Below are 16,764 nucleotides of genomic sequence, written 5' to 3'. Positions count from 1 at the left end.
GTGGCAGGGTCTTTTCCTCGAGATCTTTTCTCCTGGGATCTGGGGGATGTCACACTTAGAGAACTGCTTTTTTTTTTCCTTTCCCATGTGTATTCCCTTAAATGTACCCTGAACTTTAAGAAAATCAGATACACTTGTGTGGTGGTAGGGGTGTGAGAATAAACTAGCAAGGGTGGTGTTTGCCCTCCTCTGATGCCTGTAAGGGATGGTGTTCACAAGTTCTAGGTTGGGACCAGTGACAGAGAGAGTTGTGTCCATGGTGAAGATTAATTCCAAGTGGATAACTTAAGATGAACATCAAAACAGTTCTCTTCCAATATTTCCTGGGGAGGTCCCCTTTGAAAGGTAAGCATGAGGCATGGGAAGGAAGATGCTTGGACTTCAAATGCATTTTTCAGTAATCTTTTTTTTAACAAGAAGTTCAGTTTAAGTTAATGGAATTTTATTTCCCTGGGGTAGAATTTAAATTTGTTAAATTGATTCTTTTTATTTATCAGTATGAATTCTCTAGTATCTAATGTCTGGAACTGACTTTGAAGATCAACAGCACTTCATACAACATGGAGACTCTTCCCTAGACAGAGTCTCTGCATAATCCATTTTGACCTTGGGACTAGGTGTTTCTGCATTCTTTAATAGGGCTTCTCCTCAGAATAATATTTTTGGTGTACAAATTCTCCTTCCTCACATTTGTTACACTCCTAGGAATGCTCCACAGTGTGAACTATGACATTTCATATATTGCAGGATGCTTACCAAAATTCATTATTTCATACAGCTACTCTCCTGTGTGGGTTTCCTGATGTACAATGATGTGTGTTTTCTTACTGATGGCTTTTCCACATTAGTGCTTTGATAGGGTTTTTCTCCTATATTAACTCTTAGAGAACAATGAGCTCTGGTCTCCAAATCAAGGTTTTCCTGTATTTATTATTTTCTTGGTGTTTCTCTCGGTATGAATTCTCTGATGTGCAGTGAGTTTTGACTTCTAGTTGAAAACTTTTCCACATTTTTTACATTTTTGTGGTTTTCCCCACTCTGAACTCTGTGACTTAGATTTTGGATGATTTCTTAGTAAAAGCTTTTCCACATTTAGAGGTTTTCTCCCCATGTGAAGTTTCAGACTTAGAGTCCTGGCTTCCTGCTGAAGACTTTCATACACCCCCACATTCATTCAGACTGGTCTCTCTGATGTGGATTCTTTGATGCACAGTGAGTTCTGTCGTCTTCTTCTGGTCCTTCTCACATTCAGCCCACTTGTAGAAGATGCATGCACCATTTTGTGTGCAGTGGGGGTATCCTCTGTTGTTAAAGGCATTGTCATATTTAGTACATTTGTGAGATTTCTCTCCTTTCTGAATTCTCTAATGTGTACAAAAAGTTCTGACTCTTGGAAGAGGGCTTTTCCACATTCAGTGTGTACATAAGGTCTCTACCTTAGATCATTTCTTTGATGTTCAGTGGAGGGTGACAAATCCTTGAAGGTTTTTCCATGCTCTTTGCATGCATAGTTTGCCTTCTCCGATGTCCAATCTATTAATTTGAACCCCTGAAAAAAGTTTTTCCCCCAAATTTGTGGAATTTATAAGGCATTCTGCCTGTGTGTTTCATTTTCTGTTGAATAAGAGCCAGGCTATACTTATAGGCTTTCTCACATTCATTGTCCTTGAATGATTTCTCACCAGTATGGATTATATATTCCAGTGAATACGGGGTTCTGGTTGGAGGCTTTTCCACATTACAATCACAGTATTTCTCTCCAGTATGAAGTCTCTAAAGCAGAGTAAGATTACATTTTGTTATAAGCTTTTATTCACCATGTTCAATGTGTTGAGACTTGTACAGGAGGGATTTTTTAATATTACTTATATTCTTAGGCATTTTCACTAGTGTGGTTTTTTTTTGGACACATTTATAACATTTATTACAACTTGTCACATTTATTACATTTTGTGGTCTTTGGAAATTTCTCCCAAATTCATTACATTCATCGTCTCTCACTTTATTCAGTAATTTCTCGGTAAATAAATGTAACTTTTCCCAAACGTTTGACTTGGGTTTTCTGTTCCTTTTGTATATAGTTGTTGATTTGCAAGACTCCCTCTAATATGGAATAAAATGATAATTCCAAGTGAATCTTTTCACCATCATTTTATAGAAGGAAACGTCTTCAGGAATACTCTGTTATATTGACGTCTTTGCCTCTAAATATGAAAAATTCCTAAGCATAAACATTTCCCACCTCTTGGGCTTTGAGGGGAGAAATCTGCTCCAGTGTGGACAGAGCAGAATACTGAAAGCTATGACAAGTAGGTTGGGAGTTTCAGAGATGACATTTTCATCTGTGGAGCAAAGAGTAGGAATCAAGATGGACTGCAGCTCTGAAAGGGGAAGATTGAGTGGGAGGATTGGATGGAAAAGGCAAAGAAAGGTGGAGAGAGGCACTAATGGTGATGGGACTGGGTTTGGACGTTTTTAACCTCATCACTTCATTCATGGATTACTATTGCAAGACTTTAGTCTTTCTGCTTTCTGTATTTTCCCCCCTCTCATCCTACACACCAGTATCAAAATCATCATGCCAGGGCACCAGCTCCCCACATTTATAGGAACATTGCTGTGGGTCCTGCCCTCTCTCAACACCTGCATCAGGCTGTGATTCATTCTCATATTTACCTGCAGACTCAGAGGCAGAAATCGCAGGAAGGGTGCATTAGTCTAGAGAATCATAGCTTCATGCACTGTTCACTGATATAATCTGACAGATAAGAGCTTTTGAGTGCTGAATTTACCTGTAGTATCAACTTTCTAGTTTTTTCCCCATTCTGATTTGCTACACAGGGAAAATTTCCAGGATCCACAGACCTTGTCCTGCCCCTGCCCCGTATACTTCCTTCAGTCAGCTTTCCCATCTTGACTTGTACAACACTGAGGTTAAGACATCTTGAGATCAATTCGAGCTCTGCCACTTACTAGATGGGTGACTTTGGGCAAGATAATTAGCCTCTCCCATAGCCAGTCTCCTTAATGATCTCCACAGAGGTGCCCAAATCATTGACCCCATTTACCTACTATTGACCCTCCTAGTCCTACCAATCACTGTCCACGCAGACCCCATTCATTAAGAGAAGTCCTCAGCTGACAAGTCCCATCTCCCCATATCAGACCCACTAGTCCTCTGATTCACTGATCTCCACAGACTGCTCATTCATTGCTGCTCCAACAACTATCATTGGGTATTTCCTCTGTGTTAAGCACCTGGGATACATCAGTCTATAAAATAGACAAGGATTATCTCCTTCATGGAACTTACATCCTAGTTGTGGAGACAAACAATAAACAATATATAAGACAAATAAATTATGAATTATGTTAGGAGGTGATAAAGTGCTGTGGAAAAAAGAAAACAGAGCAGGGTAGGGAGAAAGGGAAAGACTAGAGGGGATGGGCTGCAATTTAAATAAAGTGGTTAGTGTAAGCTTCCTTGAGAAGGTGGAACTTGAAGGAAGTGGGGAGTGAGCCATGGAATTATGTGGGGGAAGAAGGGTCTAGTGGATGGAGCGGCCAGTGCAGAAGCCCTAGGGCAAGGGCATGCATGTGTGTCTGAAGAGCCAGTCAAGAGGCTGGTGTGGTTGCAGCAGGGCAAGTGGAGGAAACAATGTGAGAAAGGTAGGTTAGGTATATCAGTCAGAGTTCCCCAGAGAAGCAGAACCAATAGAACATATTGGTTTCTCTGGAGAATGCTGATAGATAGGTTAGATAGAGATAGAGATATAGAGAATATATAGTATGTATAGATATAAGATAGAAAGGCTAAAAAATAGATGGATAGATCTATCTATCTATCTATCTGTATTATCATCTTTCTAACTATCTATCTGTCAAACTTATACACAATAGGATGGGTGTGTGTGTGTGTGTGTGTGTGTGTGTGTGTATGCATAATGTCAAGACATATATTTTAAGAAATGGCTCCCAGATTGGTTCAAGATGGTGGAATAGAAGGATGTGTGTTTATTCCCTCTTGTGAGAGCACTGGAATCACAAATAACTTCAGAACAATCATTGATAGGAAGACACTGGAACTCACCAAAAAAGATACCCCACATCCAGAGACAAAGGAGAAGCCACAATGAGATGGTAGGAGGGGTGCAATCACAATAAAATCAATTCCCATAACAGCTGGGTGGGTGACTCACAAACTGGAGAATACTTATACCACAGAAGTCCACCAACTGGAGTAAAGGTTCTGAGCCCCATGACAGGCTTCCCAACCTGGGGGTCCAGCAACGGGAGGAGGAATTCCTAGAGAATCAGACTTTGAAGGCAAGCGGGATTTGACTGCAGGATTTTGACAGGACAGGGGGAAACAGAGACTCCACTCTTGGAGGGCACACACAAAGTAGTCTGTGCATTGGAACCCAGGGGGAAGAAGCAATGACCCTATAGGAGACTGAACCAGACTTACCTGATAGTGTTGGAGGGTCTCCTGCAGAGGCGGGGGGTAGCTGTGGCTCACCATGAGGACACGGACACCGGAAGCAGAAGTTCTGGGAAGTGCTCCTTGGCGTGAGCCCTCCCAGAGTCCGCCATTAGCCCCACCAAAGAGCCAGGTAGCTTCTGGTGTTGGGTGGCCCCAGGCCAAACAATAACAGGGAGGGAACCCAGCCCCAACCATCAGCAGACAAGCAGATTAAAGTTCTACTGAGCTCTGCTCACCAAAGCAAAACCCAGCTCTACCCACCACCAGTCCCTCCCATCAGGAAACATGCACAAGCCTCTTAGATAGCCTCATCCACCAGAGGGCAGACAGCAGAATCAAGAAGAACTACAATCCTGCAGCCTGTGGAAGAAAAAATACATTCACAGAAAGATAGACAAGATGAAAAGGCAGAGGGATATGTACCAGATGAAGGAACAAGATGAAACCCCAGAAAAACAACTAAATGAAGTGGAGATAGGCAAACTTCCAGAAAAAGAACTCAGAATAATGATAGTGAAGATGATCCAGGACCTTGGAAAAAGAATGGAGGCAAAGATCAAAAAACTGTAAGAAATGTTTAACAAAGACATAGAAGAATTAAAGAACAAACAAACAGAGATGAACAATACAATGACTGAAATGAAAACTACACTAGAAGGAATCAATAGCAGAATAACTGAGGCAGAAGAACGGATAAGTGACCTGGAAGACAGAATGGTGGAAATCACTGTTGCGGAACAGAATAAAGAAAAGAAATGAAAAGAAATGAAGACCGCCTAAGAGACCTCTGGGACAACATTAAATGCAACAACATTCGCATTATAGGGTCCCAGAAGGAGAAGAGAGAGATGGGATCAGAGGAAATATTTGAAGAGAATATAGTCAAAAACTTCCCTAACATGAGAAAGGAAATAGCCACCCAAGTCCAGGAAATTCAGTGAGTCCCATACAAGATAAACCCAAGGAGAAACAAGCGGAGACACATAGTAATCAAATTGGCAAAAATTAAAGGCAATGAAAAATTATTCAAAGCAGCAATGGAAAAATAACAAATAATATACAAGAGAACTCCCAAAAGGTTAACAGCTGATTTCTCAGCAGCCCCTACAAGCCAGAAGGGAGTGGTATGATATATTTAAAGTGATGAAAGGGAAGAACCTACAACCAGGATTACTCTACCTGGCAAGGATCTCATTCAGGTTTGATGGAGAAATCAAAAGCTTTAGAGACAAGCAAAAAGTAAGATAATTCAGCACCACCAAAGCAGCTCTACAACAAATGCTAAAGGAACTTCTCTAAGTGGGAAACACAAGAGAAGAAAAGGATCTACAAAAACAAACCCAAACCAATTAAGAAAAGGGTCATAGAAATATACATATCAATAATTACCTTAAATGTGAATGGATTGAATCCTCCAACCAAAAGACACAGGATTGCTGAATGGATACAAAAACAAGACCCATATATATGCTGTCTACAAGAGACCCACTTCAGACCTAGGGACACATACAGACTGTAAGTGAGGGGATGGAAAAAGATATTCCATGCAAATGGAAATCAAAAGAAAGCTGGAGTAGCAATACATATATCAGATAAAATAGACTTTAAAATAAAGAATGTTACAAGACACAAGGAAGGACATGACATAATGATCAAGGGATCAATCCAAGAAGAAGATATAACAATTATAAATATATATGCACCCAACATAGGAGCACCTCAATACATAAGGAAACTACTAACAGCTATAAAAGAGGAAATCGACAGTAACACAATAATAGTGGGGGACTTTAACACCTCACTTACACCAATGGACAGATCATCCAAAGTGAAAATAAATAAGGAAAGAGAAGCTTTAGATGACACAATAGACCAAATAATTTTAATTGATATTTATAGGACATTCCATCCAAAAACAGCAGATTACACTTTCTTCTCAAGTGCGCATGGAACATTCTCCAGGATAGATCACATCTTGGGTCACAAATCAAGCTTCAGTAAATTTAAGAAAATTGAAATCATAGCAAGCATCTTTTCTGACCACAAAGCTATGAGATTAGAAATCAATTTCAGGGAAAAAAACGTAAAAAAACACAAACATATGGAGGTTAAACAGTACATTACTAAATAACAAAGAGATCACTGAAGAAATCAAAGAGGAAATCAAAAAATACCTAGAGACAAATGACAATGAAACAAGATGATCCAAAACCTATGGGATGCAGCAAAAGCAGTTCTAAGAGGGAAGTTTATAGCTATACAAACCTACCTCAAGAAACAAGAAAAATCACAAATAAGCAATCTAGCCTTACACCTAAAGGAGGTACAGAAAGAGGAACCAAAAAAACCCAAAGTTAGTAGAAGGAAAGAAATCAGAAAGATCTGAGCAGAAATAAATGAAATAGAAACAAGGAAAACAATAGCAAAGATCAATAAAACTAAAATCTGGTTCTTTGAGAAGAGAAACAAAATTGATAAACCATTAGCCAGACTCATCACAAAAAAGAGGGAGAGGACTGAAATCAATAAAATTCGAAATGAAAAAGGAGAAGTTACAACAGACACTGCAGAAATACAAAGCATCCTAAGAGACTACTACAAGCAACACTACGCCAATAGAATGGACAACCTGGAAGAAATGGACAAATTCTTAGAAAGGTATAACCTTCCAAGACTGAACCAGGAAGAAATAGAAAATATAAACAGACCAATCACAAGTAATGAAATTGAAACTATGATTAAAAATCTTCCAACAAACAAAAGTCCAGGACCAGATGGCTTCACAGGTGAATTCTATCAAACATTTAGAGAAGAGCTAACACCCATCCTTCTCAAACTCTTCCAAAAAATTGCAGAGGAAGGAACATTCCCAAACACATTCTATGAGGCCACAATCACCCTGATACCAAAACCAGACAAAGATACTACAAAAAAAGAAAATTACAGACCAATATCACTGATGAATATAGATGCAAAAATCTTCAACAAAATACTAGCAAACAGAACCCAACCATGATCAAGCAGGATTTATCCCAGGGATGCAAGGATTCTTCAAAATATGCAAATCAATCAGTGTGATACACCATATTAACAAATTGAAGAAGAAAAATCATATGATCATCTCAATAAATGCAGGAAAAGCTTTTGACAAAATTCAACACCAATTTAAGATAAAAACTCTCCAGAAAGTGGGCATAGAGGGAACCTACCTCAACATAATGACGGTCATATACACCAAACCGACAGCAAACATCATTCTCAATGGTGAAAAACTGAAAGCATTTCTTCTGAGATCAGGAACAAGATAAGGATGTCCACTCTCACCACTATTATTCAACATAGTTTTGGAAGTCCTAGACACGGCAATGAGAGGAGAAAAAGATATAAAAGAATACAAATTGGAAAAGAAGAAGAAAAGCTGTCACTGTTTGCAGATGACATGATACTATACATAGAGAATCCTAAATATGCCACCAGAAATCTACTAGAGCTAATCAATGAATTTGGTAAAGTTGCAGGATATGAAATTAATGCACAGAAATCTCTTGCAATCCTATACACTAATGATGAAAAATCTGAAAGAGAAATTAAGGAAACACTTCCATTTACCATTGCAACAAAAAGACTAAAATACCTAGGAATAAACCTACCTAGGGAGACAAAAGACCTGTATGCAGAAAACTATAAGACACTGATGAAAGAAATTAAAGATGATGCCAACAGATGGAGAGATATACCAGGTTCTTGGATTGGAAGAATCAATATTGAGTAAAGGACTGTACTACCCAAAGCAATCTACATATTCAATGTAATCCCTATAAAATTACCAATGGCATTTTTTATGGAACTAGAATAAAAAATCTTAAAACTTGCATGGAGACACACAAGACACCGAATAGCCAAAGCAGTCTTGAGGGAAAAAAACGGAGCTGGAGGAATCAGACTCCATGACTTCAGACTATACTACAAAGCTATGGTAATCAAGACAGTATGGTACTGGCTGAAAAACAAAAATATAGATCAATGGAACAGGGTAGAAAGCCCAGAGATAAACTCACACACATATGGTTACCTTATTTTTGATAAAGGAGACAAGAATATACAATGGAGAAAAGACAGCCTCTTCAATAAGTGACACTGGGAAAACTGGACAGCTACATGTAAAAGAATGAAATTAGAACACTCCCTAACACCATACACAAAAATAGACTCAAAATGGATTAAAGACCTAAATGTAAGGTCATACACTATAAAACTCTTAGAGGTAAACATAGGCAGAACACTCTATGACATAAATCACAGCAAGATCCTTTTTGACCCACCTCCTAGAGAAATGGAAATAATATCAAAAATAAACAAATGGGACCCAATTAAACTTAAAAGCTTTTGCACAGCAAAGGAAACCATAAACAAGACAAAAAGACAACCTCAGAATGGGATAAAATATTTGCAAGTGAAGCAACTGACAAAGGTTTAATCTCCAAAATTTACAAGCAGCTCATGCAGCTCAATATCAAAAAAAGAAACAAACCAATCCAAAAATGGTCAGAAGAGCTAAAGAGACATTTCTCCAAAGAAGATATACAGATTGCCAACAAACACAAGAAAGAATGCTCAACATCATTAAACATTAGAGAAATGCAAATCAAAACTACAATGAGATATCATCTCACACCTGTCAGAATGGCCATCATCAAAAAATTTACAAACAATAAATGCTGGAGAGGGTGTGGAGGAAAGGGAACCCTCTTGCACCATTGGTCAGAATTTAAATTGATACAGCCACTATGGAGAACAGTATGGAAGTTCCTTAAAAAACTAAAAATAGAACTACCATATGACCCAGCAATCCCACTACTGGGCATATACCCTGAGAAAACCATAATTCAAAAAGAGTCATGTACCACAATGTTCATTGCACCTCTATTTACAATAGCCAGGACATGGAAGCAACCTAAGTGTCCATCGACAGATGAATGGATAAAGAAGCTGTGGCACATATATACAATGGAATATTACTCAGCCATATAAAGAAACGAAATTGAGTTATTTGTAGTGAGGTGGATGGACCTAGAATCTGTCATACAGAGTGAAGTAAGTCAGAAAGAGAAAAACAAATACTGTGTGCTAACACATATATATGGAATCTAAGGGGGGAAAAAAGGTCATGAGGAACCTAGGGGCAGGATGGGAATAAAGACCCAGACCTACTAGAGAATGGACTTGAGGACACGGGGAGGGAGAAGGGTAAACTGGGACAAAGTGAAAGAGTGGCATGGACATGTATACACTACAAAAGGTAAAACCGATAGTTAGTGGGAAGCAACCGCAAAGCACAGGGAGATCAGCTCGGTGCTTTGTGACCACCTAGAGGGGTGGGATAGGGAGGATGGGAGGGAGGGAGACGAAGAGGGAAGAGATATGGGGATATAGGTATATGTACAGCTGATTCACTTTGTTATAAAGCAAAAAATAACACACCACTGTAAAGCAATTATACTCCAATAAAGATGTTGGGAAAAAAAAGAGAGAGAAACATCTACTATGCATGTGTCTTTTCAGAGTATATTACATGCAGACTAGTGTGGTGGACACATTCATTCATTGAAATAACACTGTTCTCAATCACGTATGCACTAGCATTCTTAGAAACACCTTTTAACATCACCTTATATTTTGGGAAGGGTACGAAAAGGAAGAGAGAGAAGAGGTGAGTGGAGGACTCTGGCAGCCAGAGTGACAAAGTCTCCAATCCATGGCAGTGCAGCTTAGTGTTTAAGGGTTTGGTTTCTAGACTCAAAAAGACTTCACATTTAAACACTTCTGTTACTCTAACACTGTGACTTTGGACAACTCACAGATGCCTCATTTATAAAGTGAGTATGATAATCATATCTAGCTGATAGATAATCATCCTTCCCCACAAACCTGGGGGTTTTGTATAAATTTCTTGGCATAATGTAGGTAAAGTGTACAGAGCCTGACTGATAGTACGTGCTTAGTGAATATTACCTATGATGTGAACATATCTATGACTCTATGATGGTATGAATAAAAACAACTAGAAAGGGTAAGAAAAGTTGATGATTAAAGAAAACCTAAAAGATGAGAATGAAGATGAGGATCACGACTTACTTCTCAAGGAATAGCCATAGACACTTTCTTTACCTATATTATCATTTAACTCACACAAATTATTGTAACAGCTGCATAACTGGACTCTCAAGATCCAGTCTCCCCCTAACTTCAGGTATCCACAATATTTTCCTACCACAGAATCTGTTGGAGTAGGGCCAAAGATATAAATAGCTGCATTTTTAACACCTCCACAGGTAATCCTGATAACCATCCTTGCTAACAAATCACTTTCCTAATGAAAATGTGTTATCATGACCTTCTCTTCTCTTATCATCCCAGTCCATCCCCACTGCCTACTCAATAAGATCAAACACATAACCTTGGTAACAAAAGCCCTTTAAGATCCATTCTCAGACTACATCCTCATTGACAAAGAATGGCAGAAATAATATAAGTGGATAGGATAGTTAAAATTCTCTGGTCTGCTACTTTTTCTTAATCAGTAAAGAAACTAAATACTAGAAGTTATAAGATTTGCCCCAAGTAACACACCTAGGAAATGCCAGAAATGAAAGGCAAGTCTGTGTCTCTGAGTCCATCACCCCTACAAAAACAGCATGACTCTTTCAAAAGTACCCACGCATAGCTTCTTCCACATTGCTTACGACTTGATTTCAGTTTTAAAGATCTTACTGTATGTAACCAAATTTCATGAAGCCTTTGCCAAGACTTCTGTCATTTCTGTGAATTCCAACAATGATTTGTTCTTATCTCCTCATGGCACCTCATGCATTGTGGCTTCTTGTGACCATCAAACCAAATGACCTCTAATAGTTCATGGCTCATTCATCTTTTTTATCCCCAGTGATTCTGAACATTCATAATCAAATCTCAGTAGAAAAATACTTGCAAATATATTAAATTTAAACCCTTAATTTTTAAACAATTCTCATCTCTAAAAAACAAAGTGGGTAAAACTTAGTATTAGGACAAATAACAGAACTGTGTGAACAATAACATTAAGGTGGAGGAATTACTTCTGCTGACACTAAGGCCCAGTAATTTTCATTCAGTATTTATTCATCTCAGAATTTTTTTCATACAAATGCTTCATAATAATACAGTAACATCAAAGGCAATATGATTAACTAATCAAGGTTGGCCCCATTAGAATTGATTGAAATTTAACTTCACCTTATGTTCAAAACTTATTACAAAATTTCTCCCAAATGATGTACCTTAGTTTTCTGGAAACACATATTTTCCAGAAACAGGTTACTGAATATCCTTGTTTACATGAAAGCCAGACTCTACTTACAACTATTCTACTCCAACTTTAGACATTCTTTGCCTAAAAGATAATTTCCATGTAATGTATTGACCTATGGAAAGCATCTGATATACTGTTTGGTTTCAATGTTGATCCCTGGATATTAATGCCCATTTCAACTTTTAATATAATGTCATGAAAAGAATGAGGGTGGACATGTGCATACAGAACAAATTTCAGTTCTAAATAGCATAACACAAAGCTGTGACAAAGGCCTACTTTTCTTTTGTCTTCACCTCAATAAACTGATATATAGCCTTTTGGTTTAAGTGGCAAATTAAACACACACCTATCTTCTCACCTACTTAAGGCCCCAATCAAATGACACATATAAAAATTATATAAACTCAGACGAACAAAGAGAGTATAAAAAGGGACAAAGTAGGCAACAGTATTATGGGAAATGGAAAGCAGAGAGGGCTAATTTGCACAAGAGTCTCCCATAAAGACTGAATGCTTAGAAGTAGTAGGTAAAGAAAAGAGGGGGAGTGTGCCTGGGCAGGGGCAGAGAAAACAGGAAGTTATTTTGAAAGTCCATCTATGACACAATACACCTCTACATTCACACCAGATGCAGAAAGCCATCAACAGACACCTACCCACCAGGGATGAGAGAAGAAGATAGTTTTTTTTCTTAGAGACGTTGACTGGGAAAGACTGAGGTCTTAGATACAGGAGCAAGGCATGGCAGGGTACAGGGGTGAGGCAGGGGACTAGAAACAAGGGTATTATTTACAAACCTAATTACAGAAAAATTCATCTGCCCCTCACCCACCCTTAGAATTCTATAATCAATCAACTACCAATCTGAAACAAAGGCAGAATGAAGACATATTCAGACATGCAAGGAGATGAAGTTCATCTCTCATGCTTCCTTAGAATGCTTTTGGAGGATATCCTCCAACAAAAACTACATAGTAGGGACTTCCCTGGTGGCGCACTGGTTAAGAATCCACCTGCCAATGCAGGGGACATGAGTTTGAGCCCTGGTCCGGGAAGATCCCACATGCCGCAGAGCAACTAAGCCTGTGTGCCACAACTACTGAGCCTGCACTCTAGAGCTCGTGAGACACAACTACTGAGCCAACATGCCACAACTACTGAAGTCCTTGCACCTAGCTCCCGTGCTCTGCAACAAGAGAGGCCACCGCAATGAGAAGCCCGCGCACTGCAACAAAGAGTAACCCCTGCTCGCCGAAACGACAGAAAGTCCACCACGTGGCAACAAAGACCCAACGTAGCCAAAAATAAATAAATAAATTTATAAAAAACAAACAAACAAAATCTACAGGGTAAACCAAGAGAGAAGGAAACATGGGATCCAAGAAACAGTGGATCCAATCCAAGAAATTAGTGAAGAGAGCCATTACCTCCCTTGAGTGTTCCAAAATATCCCAGATCATGAGGTGCTTCACACAGGCAAATGCAAATCTTCTCTAGAAGAATACACCTTCAACTAGGCTTCAGAATTCCTCCAATATAGTTATTCAAAGACAAGGAACAGGGCTTCCCTGGTGGCGCAGTGGTTGAGAGTCTGCCTGCCGATGCAGGGGAAACGGGTTCATGCCCTGGTCCAGGAGGATCCCACATGCCGTGGAGCAGCTGGGCCCCTGAGCCATGGCCGCTGAGCCTGTGCGTCTGGAGCCTATGCTCTGCAATGGGAGAGGCCACCACAGTGAAAGGCCCATGTAAAAAAAAAAGTAATCAATCAAAGAGGGAAATAAAGCACCATGATAAACAACCAGCAGAAAACTATCTGGAGCAAAGACTCCAGATATTGAAATTATCAGACACAAATTAAAAAATAACCTGCTACACCTTCCCAAAATCACTTTGAGTCTGGGAAATAAGCTGCTCAACCCCTCCACTAGTATTTCTTCTTTAAAAACTGCTATGTAGAGAAATCTGAACTCTATTTCCTTTATAAAAATATGAATTCTTCAACCAGGCTCCTAGTGACAGACTTAGGTTTCCTTTAAGTCCAAGGTTATTTTTTGTAGCTTTCTTTTTTCCTTTTTTATACTAAACAAAAGCTAGTGATGACTTCCCTTGAAGTATTCACATGAAAAAAAAGGACCACATTTTCAAGAAAAAAATAATAAAATAACCTGCTTACTATGAAGACAAGCTTGAAAATATCATCCCTGTAGGGGATCACACACAATCTAGCATTTCAAGTAGAATAAAAGATCTACATTAGTTTTGATATGTAACATTTCATTACCATCAGTTTTCTGCAGGGGTCAATGATGCATTCTGTATATAGTCCCATAAGGTCAAGTTTGTTAACCATGATTTTTTATATCATACTGACTTTTTGTCCAATGACTCAAGTTAAAAATAAAGCAAGAAAAGATACAGGGCTAAAACCACATAGAAACAAAGACACATGGACACCCTTAAATGTGCCAAAAGCAGTGACTCTTGAGCTCCACTCAGAGATGCTCCTTAGACTAGGTTGATTGTCAGGGAATTCAACTGTGAAGGAAAAGGATGTGTACAAAGGACTGAAACACATCCTTGAAAACTGGGTCTAAAAGGTAAGACCCAGTTTTTCACTTTTTAAATCTTCATTGAAGTGAAAGACTTAAAATCTTCATTGGCATACTTCCCAGCATTAAAATCAAGTTATAAGGTTTCCCTGGTGGTGCAGTGGTTGAGAGTCCGCCTGCTAATGCAGGGGACACAGGTTCGTGCCCCAGTATGGGAAGATCCCACATGCTGCAGAGTGGCTGGGCCCATGAGCCATGGCTGCTGAGCCTGCGCGTCCGGAGCCTGTGCTCCACAGCGGGAGAGGCCACAACAGTGAGAAGCCCACGTACCACACAAAAAAATTAATTAATTAATTAAATTAAAAATTAAAAAATAAAAAGTAATCTTGAAAAGACAACCCTCAGAATGGGAGAAAATATTTGCAAATGAAGCAACTGACAAAGGATTAATCTCCAAAATTTATAAACAGCTCATGCAGCTCAATAGCAAAAAAACAAACAACCCAATCCAAAAATGGGCAGAAGACTTAAATAGGCATTTCTCCAAAGAAGATATACAGACTGCCAACAAACACATGAAAGAATGCTCAACATCATTAATCATTAGAGAAATACAAATCAAAACTACAATGAGATATCATCTCCACCAGTCAGAATGGCCATCATCAAGAAATCTAGAAACAATAAATGCTGGAGAGGGTGTGGAGAAAAGGGAACACTCTTGCACTGCTGGTGGGAATGTGAATTGGTACAGCCACTATGGAGAACAGTATGGAGGTTCCTTAAAAAACTACAAATAGAACTACCATATGACCCAGCAATCCCACTACTAGGCATATACCCTGAGAAAACCATAATTCAAAAAGAGACATGTACCAAAATGTTCATTGCAGCTCTCTTCACAATAGCCCGGAGATGGAAACAACCTAAGTGTCCATCATCGGATGAATGGATAAAGAAGATGTGGCACATATATACAATGGAATATTACTCAGCCATAAAAAGAAACGAAACTGAGCTATTTGTAATGAGGTGGATAGACCTAGAGTCTGTCATACAGAGTGAAGTAAGTCAGAAAGAGAAAGACAAATACCGTATGCTAACACATATATATGGAATTTAAGGAAAAAAAAGTCATGAAGAACCTAGGGGTAAAATAGGAATAGAGACACAGACTTACTTGAGAATGGACTTGAGGATATGGGGAGGGGGAAGGGTAAGCTGTGACAAAGCGAAAGAGAGGCATGGACATATATACACTACCAAACATAAGGTAGAATGATAGTGGGAAGCAGCCGCAGAGCACAGGGAGATCAGCTCGGTGCTTTGTGACCGCCTGGAGGGGTGGGATGGGGAGGGTGGGAGGGAGGGAGACGCAGGAGGGAAGGGATGTGGGAACAGATGTATATGTATGACTGATTCACTTTGTTATAAAGCAGAAACTAATAAAAAATATAAATAAAAAAAATAAAAATTAATCTTGGTGTGGATAAGTACTTTTTACCTGTGATTTAAAACTCAGAAGCCATGAAAGAAAAAATTAATCAATTTTGTTTAAAAATAAAGCTTTGTAACAAATAAAAACACCATTCTGTACAAAGTCAAAAGACCAAAAACAAAACTAATAAAATATATTTGCAACTCATGACAATGCGCTAATCACCTTGTTATGGAAGAGAACCTACGAATTGATTTCTAGAAACCAACAAGCCTAGAATGAGATATACAGTGGCTCTTAAGCACACGAAATGATGCCCTATTCATAGTAAGACAACTGCACTCTCAGTTATGAGTAAGTGACAGGATCTAATGTTCAGCATGGTGACTGAGTTAACAATACTGCATTGTACACTTGAAAGTTGCTATGAGAGTAGAGCTTTAATGTTCTCACCATAAAATGAGAACAACATGGTAATTATGTGAGGTGAAGGCTGTGTTAACTAACCTTATTGTGGTAAACATTTTGCAATATATATGTGTATCAAACCGTCACATTGTGACTTTTGGTCATCTGTATGTCTTCTTTGGTGAAATGTCTATTTAGGTCTTCCGCTCATTTTTTGAGTTGTTTGGGTTTTTTTGATATTGAGCTACATGAGCTGCTTGTATATTTTGGAGATTAATCCTTTTTCCATTGCTTCGTTTGCAAATATTTTCTCCTATTCTGAGGGTTGTCTTTTCGTCTTGTTTATGGTTTCCTTTGCTGTGCAAAAGCTTTTAAGTTTAATTAGGTCCCATTTGTTTATTTTTGTTTTTATTTCCATTACTCTAAGAGGTGGGTCAAAAAAGATCTTGGCTGGTTTATATCAAAGGGTGTTTTTCCTACTTTTCCTCTGTTTTTATAGTGTCTGGTCTTACATTTAGGTCTTTAATCCATTCTG

At 38.7% G+C, this 16,764-nt stretch overlaps 1 long non-coding RNA gene across 1 annotated transcript in view; it reads right to left on the bottom strand.

Moving 5' to 3' along the window:
- Positions 1-16,764, bottom strand: part of LOC308617132 — a 387,539-nt gene that overhangs the window by 244,732 nt on the left and 126,043 nt on the right. The gene's annotated exons all lie outside the window — the stretch shown is intronic.

The sequence above is a fragment of the Mesoplodon bidens genome (genome assembly GCF_964165515.1).
Source record: "Mesoplodon bidens genome assembly, chromosome: 4".
Lineage (NCBI taxonomy): Eukaryota > Metazoa > Chordata > Mammalia > Artiodactyla > Ziphiidae > Mesoplodon > Mesoplodon bidens.
The sequence above is the reverse complement of the archived record's forward strand: the minus strand, read 5'-3'. Positions and strand labels throughout refer to the sequence as shown.